The following is a 14,397-nucleotide window of genomic DNA, read 5'->3' as shown; positions in this document are numbered from 1 at the left end:
CCCCCCTTTGATATCTCTAAGGAGTGACACAGGCCCAGCAGGAGGGCATAACAAATGAACACATCTGTGCTCACATACTAGATACAGTTGGTCAATGTACAGATACACAGTTGCTTTTACTTAAATGAGGTTTTGTAGTTTAACCCTAAATGAGGTTTTGTAGTTTAACCCCTTTCCTCTTATTCAAAAACTCCCTCTCAAGGTTCCCTACAGAGTTTGTTGGCTCACATTCGTCCCTTTTATCCCACATTTACTCAAGACTCTCACTGGCTCCCAGCTCTACATCTTTAGTTCCAGTTTCAAAGTATTCTCACTGCCGTCCCCCTGAATGCTGACTCAGTGGCTCTGCGTTCTCTCCAGTCTGCCCCTCCCCTGTGACATTCCCACTGCTCCCTGACCCAGTGTCCCTGCTTCCTGGGATGGCTCTACATAGTCCTGTCTGTTCTGCTTCAGTTCTTTCAGGGCTTTTTGTGGTTGTTGACTACTTTTCATAGTTTGATCACATTTCTGCTAATGGTCCTTTTTATTACTTTCAGAGTTTCCCAAGTGAGGTTAGCATATAGCCCTTGCCTTTCCGTGGTCTGTAATGGCATGCCATACCTACAGTCTAAAGAACATTACCTATCTAGAAATAACTAACATTCAGCATGATGAAATGCATTAAATATGTTGAGAATACATGAGTTTATAAAAAAATACTTAAAAGTATTCATTAGTCATCTTGGAAGCTGATAACAAAATGGAGAGGGAGAGACAGAATCAAGCATTTATCATGCTTTTCCCATAAGGACTGTATCTCAGAGTAACCAAAGAGTTGATGAGGGAAAGTTTGTTTGTTTGTTTTGTTTTAATTGCAGCTAATAAATGCAGAAAGGACAATAGAATCTAAACATCACCACTGTGCAATCCCTAACAAGATAAAGAATCTGGGCAAAGGCCATCAATAGCTTCTAGGCCATTAAGTGAAAGACTAATGGGGAGCTTTATAAAAAACGGATCAAGTTGACGATACCAAAACCCACGGATCTAGTTTAACATTACAAAAAGAGAAACAACCACACACTCTGTGTCTCCTTATACGACAGTGCTTTTCCACCATCGTGAAGCTTGGCCACCATCATGGACGACACAGTAACTATCTGGACCAGGAGGTTCCTGACCAACCGACTACATTAGCAGAAACACGCGGTCCTTGACATGCTTCACCCCAGCAAGGTAACAAACAGTACCTACGACAGAAATTCAGGAAAAGCTAGCCAAAATGTATAAGACTACACCAGACGGCATCTTTATATTTGGATCCAGAACTCACTGTGGTGGTGGCAAGACAATTGGCTCTGGCATAATTTATGATCCCTCGGATTATGTCATGAAAAACGAACCCAGATGTAGACTTGCAAGACATGGCCTGTATGAGAAGAAAAAGGCATCAAGGAAGCAGCCAAAGGAATGCAAGACCAGAATGAAGAAAGTCAGGGGGACTGCACAAGCCATTGCTGGTATTGGCAAAAAGAAGGAGTCAAGACTCTGCAGTGACTATCTGCGGTGATTGTGCAGATTTTTCTTGAGAAGATTAATAAACCCAGAGCGTTTATATGTAAAATAGAAATGTATTATATATGTAAAATATATAAATGCTCTGAGTTTGTTAATAGATAATAATATATATACACAATATAGATACACAATACATATATAATACACAATAACATATACACACAGTAATATACATATACACACACAACCCTAACTGTGAAATATTCTCATAAAAAAGTGGAAGAGATTCTTATCAAGGCCTCTAGATCTAACTGCCAATTGTCTAGGAAATCCAGGAGACAGGATATCACAAAGGCAATCCGTAAAATCCAGAATGTGAAAATTTCTACAGGGAAAATTATCTGCTTTCTTCAATAAATTACAAGAAAAACAAAAAAGCAAAGGATACGCATATGTTACAAAAACTTTGGAGACAGATTAATGTGTAATGTATACATTTTGGCTCCTGATTTGAACAAAGCAAAGCAATTGTAAACAACAGATCTCTCACGGAACAGTCAGAGAAATCCAAAGATTGGGTTTTTGCTAGTATTAGGGAACTATTTATTAAATTTTAGGTGTAATAATGGTATTGTGGTTATTTTTTAGAAAGAATCCTTCTCTTTATTTTTTTTTTTAATTTTTTTAAAATTAATATCCACACCCAACATGGAGCCTGAACTCACAACCCCAAGATCAAGAGTCGCATTGCTCTACTGACTGAGCCAGCCAGGTGCCCCAAGAATCCTTATCTTTAAAAGATATATTATAAAATACTCATAGATATAGTTATATAAACTCTTGGATTTGTGTAAAAATAATCCAGAAGACAGAAGATGTGGATAGGGTAAAGATGAAAGGAGATTGGCCATGAATTGACAAGTTTTGAAGCTGGTGATGGTAGTTCATTATACTATTTTTATACACTTTGGTATATGCTTAAAATTTTTCATAATAAAAAAGTTGTAAAAGATTCAGCAAATAATACATTTCTCTGCAGATGCAATAGGAACTCCAGTGTCAAGAGAGAAGCTTATTCTAGAAATTATAGCCTATCAAATGGAAGCTATTCTGTAGGAGTATAGTGATACTCTTAACCCACTTTCTTCTCCTTTTCCTCTAAAAAGCTTCAGAAAATGTTACTGTCTGTTAAAATGTAGACATTGAGTGACTAGAGGGTGGGAAGAATGGTGTTCACTAGGGAAGTGGCAGGTTTATCTGTTAGTTATGGAGAATCTCTGTTTTGTCCTCACTACTGTAGAAAGGAATGCAGTGATCCAGACTGGAGGCAATCTGTGCAAGTCCCAGGTGAGTGCAAGTCCCCTTAAATGCCCAGTGCATTATCTGGGCAGCCACAGCCATGTAGATGGTTCCTTTCCTGGGAGGAGAGAAAAAGCTGCCACTAAAGGAACAGAGTTAGAGAAAACTGAGAACAAAGGGGCTGACATATTCCTAGGGAAGAATCTACAGTCTAAATCAGGAAGTTCAAGCCATGACAAGTCCAATTCTAATTCTGGCTAAAGATTAAAGGCTGAAAACCAGGGAGTTTGGGTGTAAGATGCCACCACAAAGAATTCTCAGGCCCGGCACGACTAAAAAAGAGGTGTCAGAGCCCATTGGAAACCAACCTAGTAAGCAGGAGAGGCTCAGCTGTAAGGTTGAATTGGAGTAGAGACCAGGAGTTGGGAACACATACTTTGGAGGGTCGGGGAGATACAGCAGATTTAGTGGAGAGGCTGTGGGTCCATTGGTCAGGTGGTCTCCTAGGAGTCTAGTGTCACATGTAACTGAGCCCAGGCAGTAGGTATCATTCAGGAATGGTGGAGAAGGAATTTGAAGCCCGGTCTGAGTTCAAGACCAGTTGTTTTACCATTGCACACTCTGCCTCTCAGCTCATTTAACAGTCTGAGCATAAGGGAGAGGCCTCTAACAAGCAGTTCTGTTCTATCCACTTGGTGTTGTTCTCGTCTTGGCATCCCTCCCAACCCCTTGTTAAATGCCAATCCCCTGCTTAGGCAGCAGTAGAGGAGAGCCAACAAAGAGGATACAAAAGGAGGAATACGGAAGAGTCCGTGGGAAAGCTTGGGATTCTAGAGGCAAACCCACCTGGATTGAGTCCTGGTTTTATTTCTTTCCAGCTCACTAGCCTCTGGCAAGTTTCCTGTCCTTTAGTGCTTGTTTTATCATCTGTGAGATGAGCAGAATATTATCTATCTTGAAGAATTGTTGTGAAAATGAAATTTAGAATGGACTATAAAATATAGTATTAAAGAAGCCAGGAGCCCCACTCTCCCTTTTAAAACTGTTTTTGACCATTTGAGGTCCTGGAATAAATGGAAATAAGATAGACTGCAGGATAGCAGACACTTGGGAGGTTTTATTAGCATGTGGCAGCCCCATACCAAGAAAGTCACATACTCAACCTGTCCAACTTGTTTCGGAAAGAGTTGTTTTGTGAAAATTTTATGAGTCAAAATATTACAATACTTTGGCTAGTCTCTTCCCAGGAGCAACCCATCCCATCATCACAGAGGTATAAAAGCTGTAGGGGAGTTTCCTACCAATGCCGTCTTGTCCAAAAGATTTATATCTTTTGCTTTTCCATGATTTTCAACACTACCAATCAATTGGGCATGGGACCTCCAAGAAGCAAGAAACCTAAGTGATATCAAAAGGTTGATTCCTTTGGGCAGGGCAAGGATATCATTTGAAACTTTTTTTTAATGTTTATTTATTTTTGAGAGAGAGAGAGAGAGAGAGGGAGAGAGAGAGAGAACATGAGTGGGGGAGTGGCAGAGAAGGAGGGAGGGAGACACAGAATCTGAAGCAGGCTCCAGGCTCCGAGCTGTCATCACAGAGCCTGATGCGGGGCTTGAACTCACAAACCGAGAGATCATGACCTGAGCTGAAGTCGGATGCTTAACTGACTGAGCCACCCAGGTGCCCCAAAAGTTGGACACTTAACTGACTAGTTAGACACACAATCTAGAATTGTTATTGACTTTGAGTCATGGGCTTTTATGCTTATTTTTAAAAGGATCATTTGATTAATGTTTAATAGAACAGAAGTTCATTGTTGTATTTACTTTTAAATATCTTACTAGGTTAGCTGTTGACAACTCTAAATTTTGGCTTTTTTAAAAAGGCATCAATTGTAAAAATACAGATTAAAATTTTTTTTTAATGTTTATTTATTTTTGAGAGAGAGAGAGACAGACAGAATCCAAAGAGGCTCCAGGCTCTGAGCTGTCAGCACAGAGCCTGATGCAGGGATCAAATTCACGAACTGTGAGATCATTACCTGGGCTGAAGTCAGACACTCAACTGACTGAGCCACCCAGGTGCCCCAAGATACAGAATTTAAGGAAGAGGGAAGATAAATGTTTAACTCAGTAGCCCCTTTAACATTGTTTTCATCATTTTTGATCAATAGCCATCCAATCAAGACCAACTCTCTAGGAGAATGCTGTAATTTTGTTTATTTCAAGCTAAGTTGCTGAAGACATTTCCACTGTATTTGTTGTCTCCATTTTATAAGTCCTTGTGGGTTCCCAAAAGACCATTATAGAACCTTCCCTAACATTAATCTTCTAAAGCCATTCTCTGGCACAGATAATTAAAACTTTTCTTTTTCTTAGACTCAATGGACTTATTTTGGATCTGCTGAACAACTTTTATTATGATTAGATTGGGGAAGATTTTTTACTACTATTATTTAAATGGTGATAAAACCTTATGGAACATTTTTCCATTGCTTACATGACCCCCAAATATACAAATGAATAAAGGAACTCATCAAATATCTGGGCCTCTTGTTAAAGTTAAGACTATCATCTGGAACACTAAAATTTTTTCCCCCATGTCTAGCCTAGTAGTTTATGCCTATAAACAGAGTTTTAGACAACAGGTAGAGTGAAAAGCCAGACTGGAAGGATCATGCTAGTTTTCTTGAATTCTGGGCAATGTCCCAACATTAAAATGAATTGCTCTCAGAGCTGCGGGGAGTGGATATCTGAAATCATTCCTTTATAAGCTGCAAGAGGTTTGGGGACTATGAAATGGTAAAATGTCAGCTGGAAGGAAATTAAAGGTTTCAAATCCTAAACTTGACCTTAGAGAAAAGTTTGATTCCTTGAGTGGCCATGGGGGGTGGGAGTTTGGGAAACACAGCCACAATGGATCTAAGTGAGCACAAACCCCAGAGGTCCCCAAACCAGCAGAATGCTGAAATAAGAAAGAAGCAGACAAGTAGGTCTTAGTTCCAATGCTGCTGGTTACTGGTCACTTAAGTTCTCTAAAAACCGTAAAGCCAATGGTGTCATGGTTCAGCATCTGAACCTGGTAGCCAGACTGCCTAGGTTTACGCAGCTGATCCTGTCATTTACCAAAGGTTGAGCTTGGGAATCTCAACCTCTCTAAGCCTCATCCGTAAAATGAAATTCATAATAGAACCTAACTCTGAGGAGTGTTGTGGAGAATCAATGAACGGGAATATATACGTTTGGCACACAGTAAATGCTCTATATTATAGAGCTCCTTTTATTTTGACTCCCGTGAGCTGCTAAGAGGAGCATCTGAGACAAAAGAAGTGAAATGTGAAGGCTGCAAATGGCCATGCTAATTCAAGATATCCTTAGTCAGTTCTCCAACAGACCTACCTCAGTAACTCATCAGAGGGCTGGATGAAATCTCAAACCGTAATGGGAATGAGTTCTCCTTCTATGTCCTGTCACAGCTTGTGTTTGCAGGAATTAGGAAAAGAGAGTCATTTCTTCTTTTTATGTATCTGGTCAAGTAGAGACCTAACACTGCTGGCAGCCATATCCTCACCTGGATGATTGCCTATTATTTTATTTTTTTAAGTTTTTTTTTTTTTTTTTTTTTTCTGAGAGAGAGAGAGAGCAAGCGCAAGCAGGGGAGGAGCAGAGAGAGGGAGAGAGAAAACCCCAAGCAGGCTCCACTCTGTCAGTGCAGAGCCCGATGCAGGGCTTGAACTCACAAATTGTGAGATCATGACCTGAACTGAAATCAAGACTCAGACTCTTAACCAACTGAGCCCACCCAGGTGCCTACATATTATTTTAATAAAGTGCAATCTATCCCTTGCCCTTGGAACTGGGAAATGCTGGGAAAGAGATGGGAATAGGGGTCCTACTCCTTACTTCCTCCTTATCCTGCCTTACACAGCCCTCTTCTTAGGTTTTCTGGCAGTAGATTAACCATACTTTGAGTCACCCCATAGGTCCATGATCTTTCTTCTTATATAAGACTGTCCTAATCAGGAATTACAAAGTCCAGCTTTCTACCTCTGCACAGATTGAATTCAGTGTATGGAGAATTGGACCATTAATTGGGGTGAGGATGTGAAATGGATTCTGCTACCTGAGAAATATTCTTGGGAGAAAAAAACCCCCAAATATTGCTATTTAAATGTTGCTAATACCTAAATGGCCTGGTTGCTGTGGGAGCATAGAACAGAATAAGAGAAGGGGCTTATCATTTGGGGAGATGCTTTGAGTTCCTTCATAAAAGATGTTATCAGAATCTTAGAACTTTAGCTAGTTGATAACAGCCCTGTCAGAAGGCTGACTTTTCCTCAAGGCCTGGTGGTATCATCAACCTAGAACCCGCAGGAAAAAACATTAGGAACAAGTTTTATGGATGAAATAACATATGGAGTTATATACTGTTAGCAAAATACACAATATTTTGAAAAATAACTCTGAAGCTGAGCTCCAGCTTCAGAAAAAAGGAAATCAACCATCAATAAGATTCTGTGATAGGAATTCTGAAAATGTGTGAGACAATTTCCCCTTTCCTTTAAAATGGATAACACTGGTATATATACTATGATTGGCATCATTAACATTTATTGTGTGTCTATTCAGTCAACCAAATAAAATTTACTCTCTCCATATGCCTGCAAAACACCCATTCTCTTGCAGTCCCTGGAGGAATCTGAGGAAAGGGATATTTAAAAAAAATTTTTTTTAATGTTTATTTATTTTTGAGAGAGCGACAGACAGAGCATGAGTAGAGGAGGGACAGAGAGAGAGGGAGACAATACAAAACAGGCTCCAGGCTCCAGGCCTCTAGCTGTCAGCACAAAGCCCTATGGGCTCAAACTCAACAGCCATGAGATCATGACCTGAGCCGAAGTTGGATGCTTAACTGACTGAGCCACCCAGGCACCCCACTAGAAAGGGGTGTTTTGATCAGCCTAATCCTCAAAAGAAAATCTGAAGCTGCCTTCATGGCCTTTCTTACCACAAGTAAAAAACCATCCAGCAGTGCACATACCCTCTTAGCCCATTGACTAAATGACAGCAAAATGGCTCATATCTTGTAGAACTCTTCTTCCTGTAATCCTCTAAAGTGGGAAAAGACGAGGGGTAGGGAAAATGCCAGGCTGTTGCAGGGGGGTATGTGCGTTCTGCTTTTTTTTATCACCACCCCCCCCCCCACCCAGCACCATGTCACGGGTGAGGATGGGTAGGTGGATAAAACCTATCGATTGGAATGTATCTGTATCAGTTTGCAAAGCACCAAGAAAAGTACATTTGATTATGAATTGCAATAATGAGCGGTGAGCAGCACAGTCGTTAATGTCAGTGCTACTGCTATTCCAGGCAGAGGTCAACGTTGCCACACGAATGAGTGATTCAGCATTACAAAACTGTGAGGTATCTCCTCTGCAATCAAATCTGGCTCTCTCAGAAGTAATCAAAACAAAGTGCTCAGCAGGAGCAAGGCTGGAGAATAATTTGGCAGTGTATTATAGTGATTACTGTTATTTTATCATATCTGTGGTAGAAACTCTCCGTTGCTGACCAAACTCCATTCTCCTCTTCTTTTGCGCATATCCTCATCCAGCCTCAAGACTGCATTTCCCAGTCTCCCTTGAGACTAAGTGTGGCCACAGGACTAAGTTCTCAAAAATGGAATGTGAGTGGAAGTGGTGAGTATACCACCTGCATCATTTGCTTAAAATGAAATTGATGCTTTGGACCTGGGCTCTTGAACGCTTCCCAGATGTGCCCAGGACCCATCTTTGATGATTCTGATGAGGACAGGGCTCTTTCTGGGGGATCGTCAGGGTAACAGAATGAGAGAAACATTCTGTACTTTTGGATTAATTGGAAAAGGCCTCTACTTTGTCCTGATGCAATATATTATGCAATACACCCTTCTACAAAATATAATATGATAATATATATATATATATATATGCATGTTCATTTTCTACAGTTACATAACAAATTGCCATAAAACAATGTCGTGCCATAAACAAGAGAAGTTTGTGATGTCACCAGTCTTCAGGTCACGCCTAGGTAGTCTCTCTGCTCAGCAGCTCTTCAGGATGAAATGAAGGTATTAGTTGGGACTGCTGTCTCATCCAGGCCTCAGGGTCCTCCTTCCCATCTCATGTGTAATGGACAGAACGCGTGTCCTTTCTGCTCTAGACTGAGGTCCCTAGTTCCTTGCCGGCTGTCCGCTGTCGGCTGTCGGCCAGCAACCCCTCTCATCTCCTGGAGGCTGTGAGCACTTCCTTCCCACATGGCCCCCATTGGTAGTTTGCACCATAATTGCTGCTGCTGCTGCTCTCAGGCCGTCAAGAGCACGTCTCTCTGACTTGTTGCTCAGATGTTTGCAATCTGGAGAAAGCTCTGCTACAGAAGCGCTTATCTGAATAAGTCAGGCCCACCCTGAAAAGCTTTAGTTATCAAGGCCATAATATAATCCCAGGAATGATATATCAGAGATCTACAAGTTCAGTCCAGACTCTGGAGGGGTCTCTATAGGGCTTGCCTGTCAAGGAGTGGGAATCTTGGGCATTTTAAAATTTGATTTTAATATACATTATATATTTTTCTATACTTAATATACATATGTAATATCGACATACATGTGACATATAACATAATGCAATAATGGTTACTTATAATAATAATTATGCTTACTATGTTCTAGGATCTTACAAACCTGCTTATGTGCATTTGATCCTTTAATCCTCACAACAAACCTATGAGAGAGAACATTATATTCACAATTTGACATATTACAGAGGTAACTGTGGTTTAGGGAGGTTAAGTAATTTGCCTAAAGTTATATAGCTAGTAGGTGGCAGAATCTGGAATGTACCCAGTCTATTCCCAGGGAGCACAGACTCTGGAAATGGACAGACCTGTTATACATGCTCCTGGTGCCCTGTAATTCTTCCTAGCACTTGTCACAATGCCAATTAAGTAATTATCGTGATGGAAATTGGTTATGTCTGTTTCCCCAAATAGAGCATAAACTTCATCAAGGAAGTTGTATCTGTTTTGGAGCACATTCAGCAACAAGTAACACAAAACCTAACAAATAGGGATTGACCTTCTTCATGTAAAAAGAAGTACAGAGGTAGCAGCTGCTAGTAATGTTCTGAAGGCTTAACTATATCAGGGTCTCTCTCAATTTTTTAAATTTAAATTTTAGTCTGTTAACATATTGGTTTCAGGAGTAGAACTCAGTGACTCATCACTTACATACAAGGCCCAGTGCTCATCACAAGTGCTCTCCTTAATACCTATCACCTCTCTAGCCCATCTCCCATTCACCACCCTCCATCAACCCTCAGTTCTCTATCAGTAAAAACCTCTTGTGGTTTGTTTCTCTCACTTCTCTTTACCCCTGTCCCATATGTTCATCTGTTTTGTTTCTGAAATTCCACATGAGTGAAATCATATGGCATTTTTCTTTCTCTAACTTATTTTGCTTAGCATAATACATTCTAGCTCCATCCACATCATTATAAATGGCAAGATTTCATTCTTTTTGATGGCTGAGTAATATTCTATTATATATATAATATATAGAATATATATTATATAGAATATATATAATATATAGATATATTATAGATAGATAGATTATATATATAGATATATTATATATATAGAATATATATAGAATATGTATATATATAGAATATATAATATATAGAATATATATATTATATATATATTCTATTATATATTATAATATATAATATTCTATTATATATAATATATATATGCCACATCTTCTTTATCCATTTATCAGTTGATGGACATTTGGTTATTGTTGATAATGCAGGATAGCTCTTTACTTCAGTGGTTCAAAATGGCTGCTACAGCTCCAACCATCACATTCAAATCGAGGCTGGGAGAAAGGAAGAATAATGACGAAAATCACATCTGCCTTATTTTAGTAGGAAAGCACACTTTCCATTCTTGAGCTTGGCCATAACTAGGTGCTTAGAACTCTAAGCTGCAAGGGAGGGTAGGACAGTGAGATTTTGCATAGTCTAAATTGGGGAGGAAAGGTGTAGTGTATATTTGGTAAGCAAAAAAATAGTGTCTGCCATGGGCAGTGATTGTATCTGTCTTATTCATCATTTTGTGTCCCGCACCCAGTTTAATGATTTGCACATAGTAGTCTCTTCACCACTGTTGAGTGAAGGTTTGCTAAATACTGAGTGCAAAATGCTTAGCACAGTCTTAGCATACACTACATAATTGATAAACAATGACTATTAGTAACTACATTGTTTAGAGATCCCAAGTGTGGTGTGTGTGTGTGTGTGTGTGTGTGTGTGTGTGTGTGTGTGTGGCAGATGGATGCTTTCCAACACTACTTTGGTTGATTAAGGAAAAGCACCAACAGCTGATGGTTCTGCGAGGCACATTAGCCACAGAAGGGCCCTGAATGGGGTGGGGAAATTCGAAGTGTTCCATCTCTTTCTAGCCCCGCTGGTGCTTTGCAGGCTAAGACTGGCCAATAAGGGATAGCCCTGTAGCAATTGCTCAGCTGCTATTGGTGAAGCTCAGTTTACACAGCTTGTGGAACTGGTGAATGCTTAAAGCTTTCTTTCTTTTGGTAAAGAGAAAAAAAAAAAATCCCCACCCTAATGGTGGCCAGATTTCTCTGCCTGAGGCTGAGATGAGGAAAAACGTTCAAGACCTTTGTGTCACTACCTTCTTCTTGGCAACATTTCAACAAACTTGCTGGTTGCCCCCTTCACTTCTCTCCCTCTCCGCCGCAGGGCCAGGCAACAAGGTAAGTTAAGATTGCCCCGTGAAATAGACACCCCAGTCTCCACTCACCCTCTCAGAACTAGGTGAGCACGCCCAAGTAGCAACAATGCTGAGAATGGCAGGTATGCGGCTTCCCTCTTCCCTTAACAGCCACCCTGTGGCTTGGGGGCTATGTTAGTTTGTTGCTGTTGCAAAGTACCCCAAACCTGTGGCTTAAAAAACAGAAATGTAGTATCTCAGCGCTCTGGAGGCTAGAAGTCTGAGAACAAGGTATCAGTAGAGTTGTTACCTTCTGGGCTATGAGGGGGAAACTGTTCCAGGCCTCTCCCCTGGCTTCCGGCATTTTGTTGGCAATACTCGGCGTAACTTGGCTTGGCTTCCTCGGCTTGTAGAATCATCGCCCTGGTTTCTGCCTTCATCTTCACATGGTGTTCTCCCTGCGTGCATCTGTCTCTGTGTCCAAATTCCCTCCTTTTATAAGGATACAGTCATGTTGAATTAGGCCTATCCTAATGACCCCATCTTAACTTGATTGTCTGCAAAGGCTCTATCTCCATATAAGGTCACATTGACAGGTGTTGGGGTTTAGAACTCTCAAACCTTTGCGGGGACACATAATGATGTTAGGGCCTCCTAAAATGTTGAACTAACTTCCAGGATCTTGCGTGAGAACCAGGACCTATAAAGATAGTGATTCCATGACCTGGATTTTTAGGATAACACTGATTCCTTGCAATGTTTTCAATGAAAACAATTGGTTAAACATACTTTAAAGAGACTTATTTATGTTTTAGGCCTTTATAAAATTTCTCAAATAAATAGTCAAGTCAGATGAATGAATGATTATGATTAGAATTACAATTCATGGCACATAGCCTCCATGTACCAGATATTACTGGAAGGTTAACTTTAGTAATACTGCAAAGTGGGTGTGAACAGACTCATTTTACGGATGAAGAAACTGAGGATAGATAGAGAACATACCTACTTACGGTCAGGCCCAGTCTGGGAGTAGTATATCCTGACTAATAACCAGTGTCTGTTTGATTCCCTGGATTGCTACAGCATGTTTTTGTTTCAGAAAATTCGATCTCTCTCTCCATTTGTAGCTCAAATCATCTGTACACATTATAATGGCTGGACATGAAAAAATGAGAGTCTAGACAAACTAGACTTTTAATAAAAAGAGAAAATTGTGACCAGCAGTGCTGAAATAGCACTTCATTGATTTACTAATTTAATTCTATCAGATAGATCATGGTTATACCTAAAGTGAGCAGGCAGTGGTATGTTTCTAATGTTGTCGAGAAAAATGTGGATCGGTGTTTAAGTAACTCTTCAAACCTTTAAAACCTTTGCAGGGCATAGGCAGACGGACATTGAGGAAGTAAACAGTCAAGTCTTGACCGTGTCCCTAACTAAAAAGACTTCAGAAAGAGACAGGCATTGTTGAGAGTTTCATAATAGCAGAGTTTAAGAAAGTGCCATTTGTTTTAAATTACTCTTATGGTCTATAAAATGTAGACTCCTCATCAGAGTATTTAATTGAAGTCTTCTTAATACCCAGGTTAAGTTACATTAAAGAGAAGATGAAGAATCTCTTTAAATCACTTTGCTCTAATAGGATTTTGTGGATAAGAACCTAATTTAAAATAAATGGGCCACTGGCTAGATTTAGACATTTCTGTCATACAAATTTCTGCTCCAAATATATTTGCAGTAATGGATTTTGATATATTGTAAAAATGGTCAGTTGTTTTGGACATTGTACCTGTCTTCACATGCATGAAGTAACCGATGAGCAGCTTCTGGAAATTTCGCTAATTACCAATGGCTGCTTTTTAGTGTGATAAAATTAAAGAATTTAGTGGAGCACAGATGTAAGACCTGCTTTAAACCAGTAGCTGGCCGTCAAACTATTTCTGCCCAGGGAATTCAGATGTAGAATCCTCACATATTCATTCAGCATATTCATTAAACACTGTGGGCCAGGCACTGTTCACTATGGTTGAGATGCATCGGTGGACAGACTGATCCCTACCTTGCAGAGTTTACTCCTAGTGGTGGTGGGGGGGGCGGGGAAGGGGGAGAGCAGTAGACGGGAAACAAAGAATAAGATATTAAGAGAGTCAGAAGCATCAGAATAAAAGTTAGGATAAAATAGCCAGAAAAAAAAAGTGAGAAGGTGACAGTGCCACGACAAAAAGGAAAAGGGACAGTCAGGCAAGAGGTGCTGAGAATGTTGACAAGTGACATCACCATTTTAAATAGCTTGCTCAGGGGCTCCTGGGTGGCTCCGTCGGTTAAGCATCTGACTTTGGCTCAGGTCATGATCTTACGGTTTGTGAGTTGGAGCCCTGCGTCAGGCTTAGTGCCGACAGCTCAGAACCTGGAGCCTGCTTCAGATTCTGTGTCTCCCTCTCTCTCTCCCCTCCCCCACTCGTGCCCATAGTTTCTCTCTCTCTCTCAAAAATAAGTAAACATTAATACATACATAAATAAATAAAGAGCTTGCTCAGGGCAGGCCTCACAGCAAAAGTGGCACCAGAGTCTCAGCCTGGAGAAGCTGGATTCAGAGTTTCCATTAGACGAACTTGAGCAGGACCACGTAGAATACAGTGCATAGACATTTTAAACAATGGCCCAGGTTTGGATGGCATTGGCGAGTCAAGGCCTAGCTGAGGAGAGTTCTGGAGACAGATCACATTCCATTCCCTCTCCATCTCCCTCCAACTCCGTCTCCAAAAAGAAGTGTGTATGGAATAGAGAAGAGAAATCACAGGTTTTTCCAGAAGGTATGGGA

General features: G+C 40.4%; 1 pseudogene; it reads left to right on the top strand.

Annotated features, from left to right (window-relative positions):
* Positions 1–1,119: 1,119 nt before the first annotated feature.
* LOC109270268 (40S ribosomal protein S24-like) lies at positions 1,120–1,549 on the top strand (annotated as a pseudogene).
* The last annotated feature ends 12,848 nt before the right edge of the window (positions 1,550–14,397 follow it).

This window comes from Panthera pardus, unplaced genomic scaffold (assembly GCF_024362965.1).
Source record: "Panthera pardus isolate Hobbes unplaced genomic scaffold, ASM2436296v1 HiC_scaffold_6, whole genome shotgun sequence".
NCBI classification, from domain to species: domain Eukaryota; kingdom Metazoa; phylum Chordata; class Mammalia; order Carnivora; family Felidae; genus Panthera; species Panthera pardus.
This window is presented reverse-complemented; position numbering and strand designations above follow the sequence as displayed.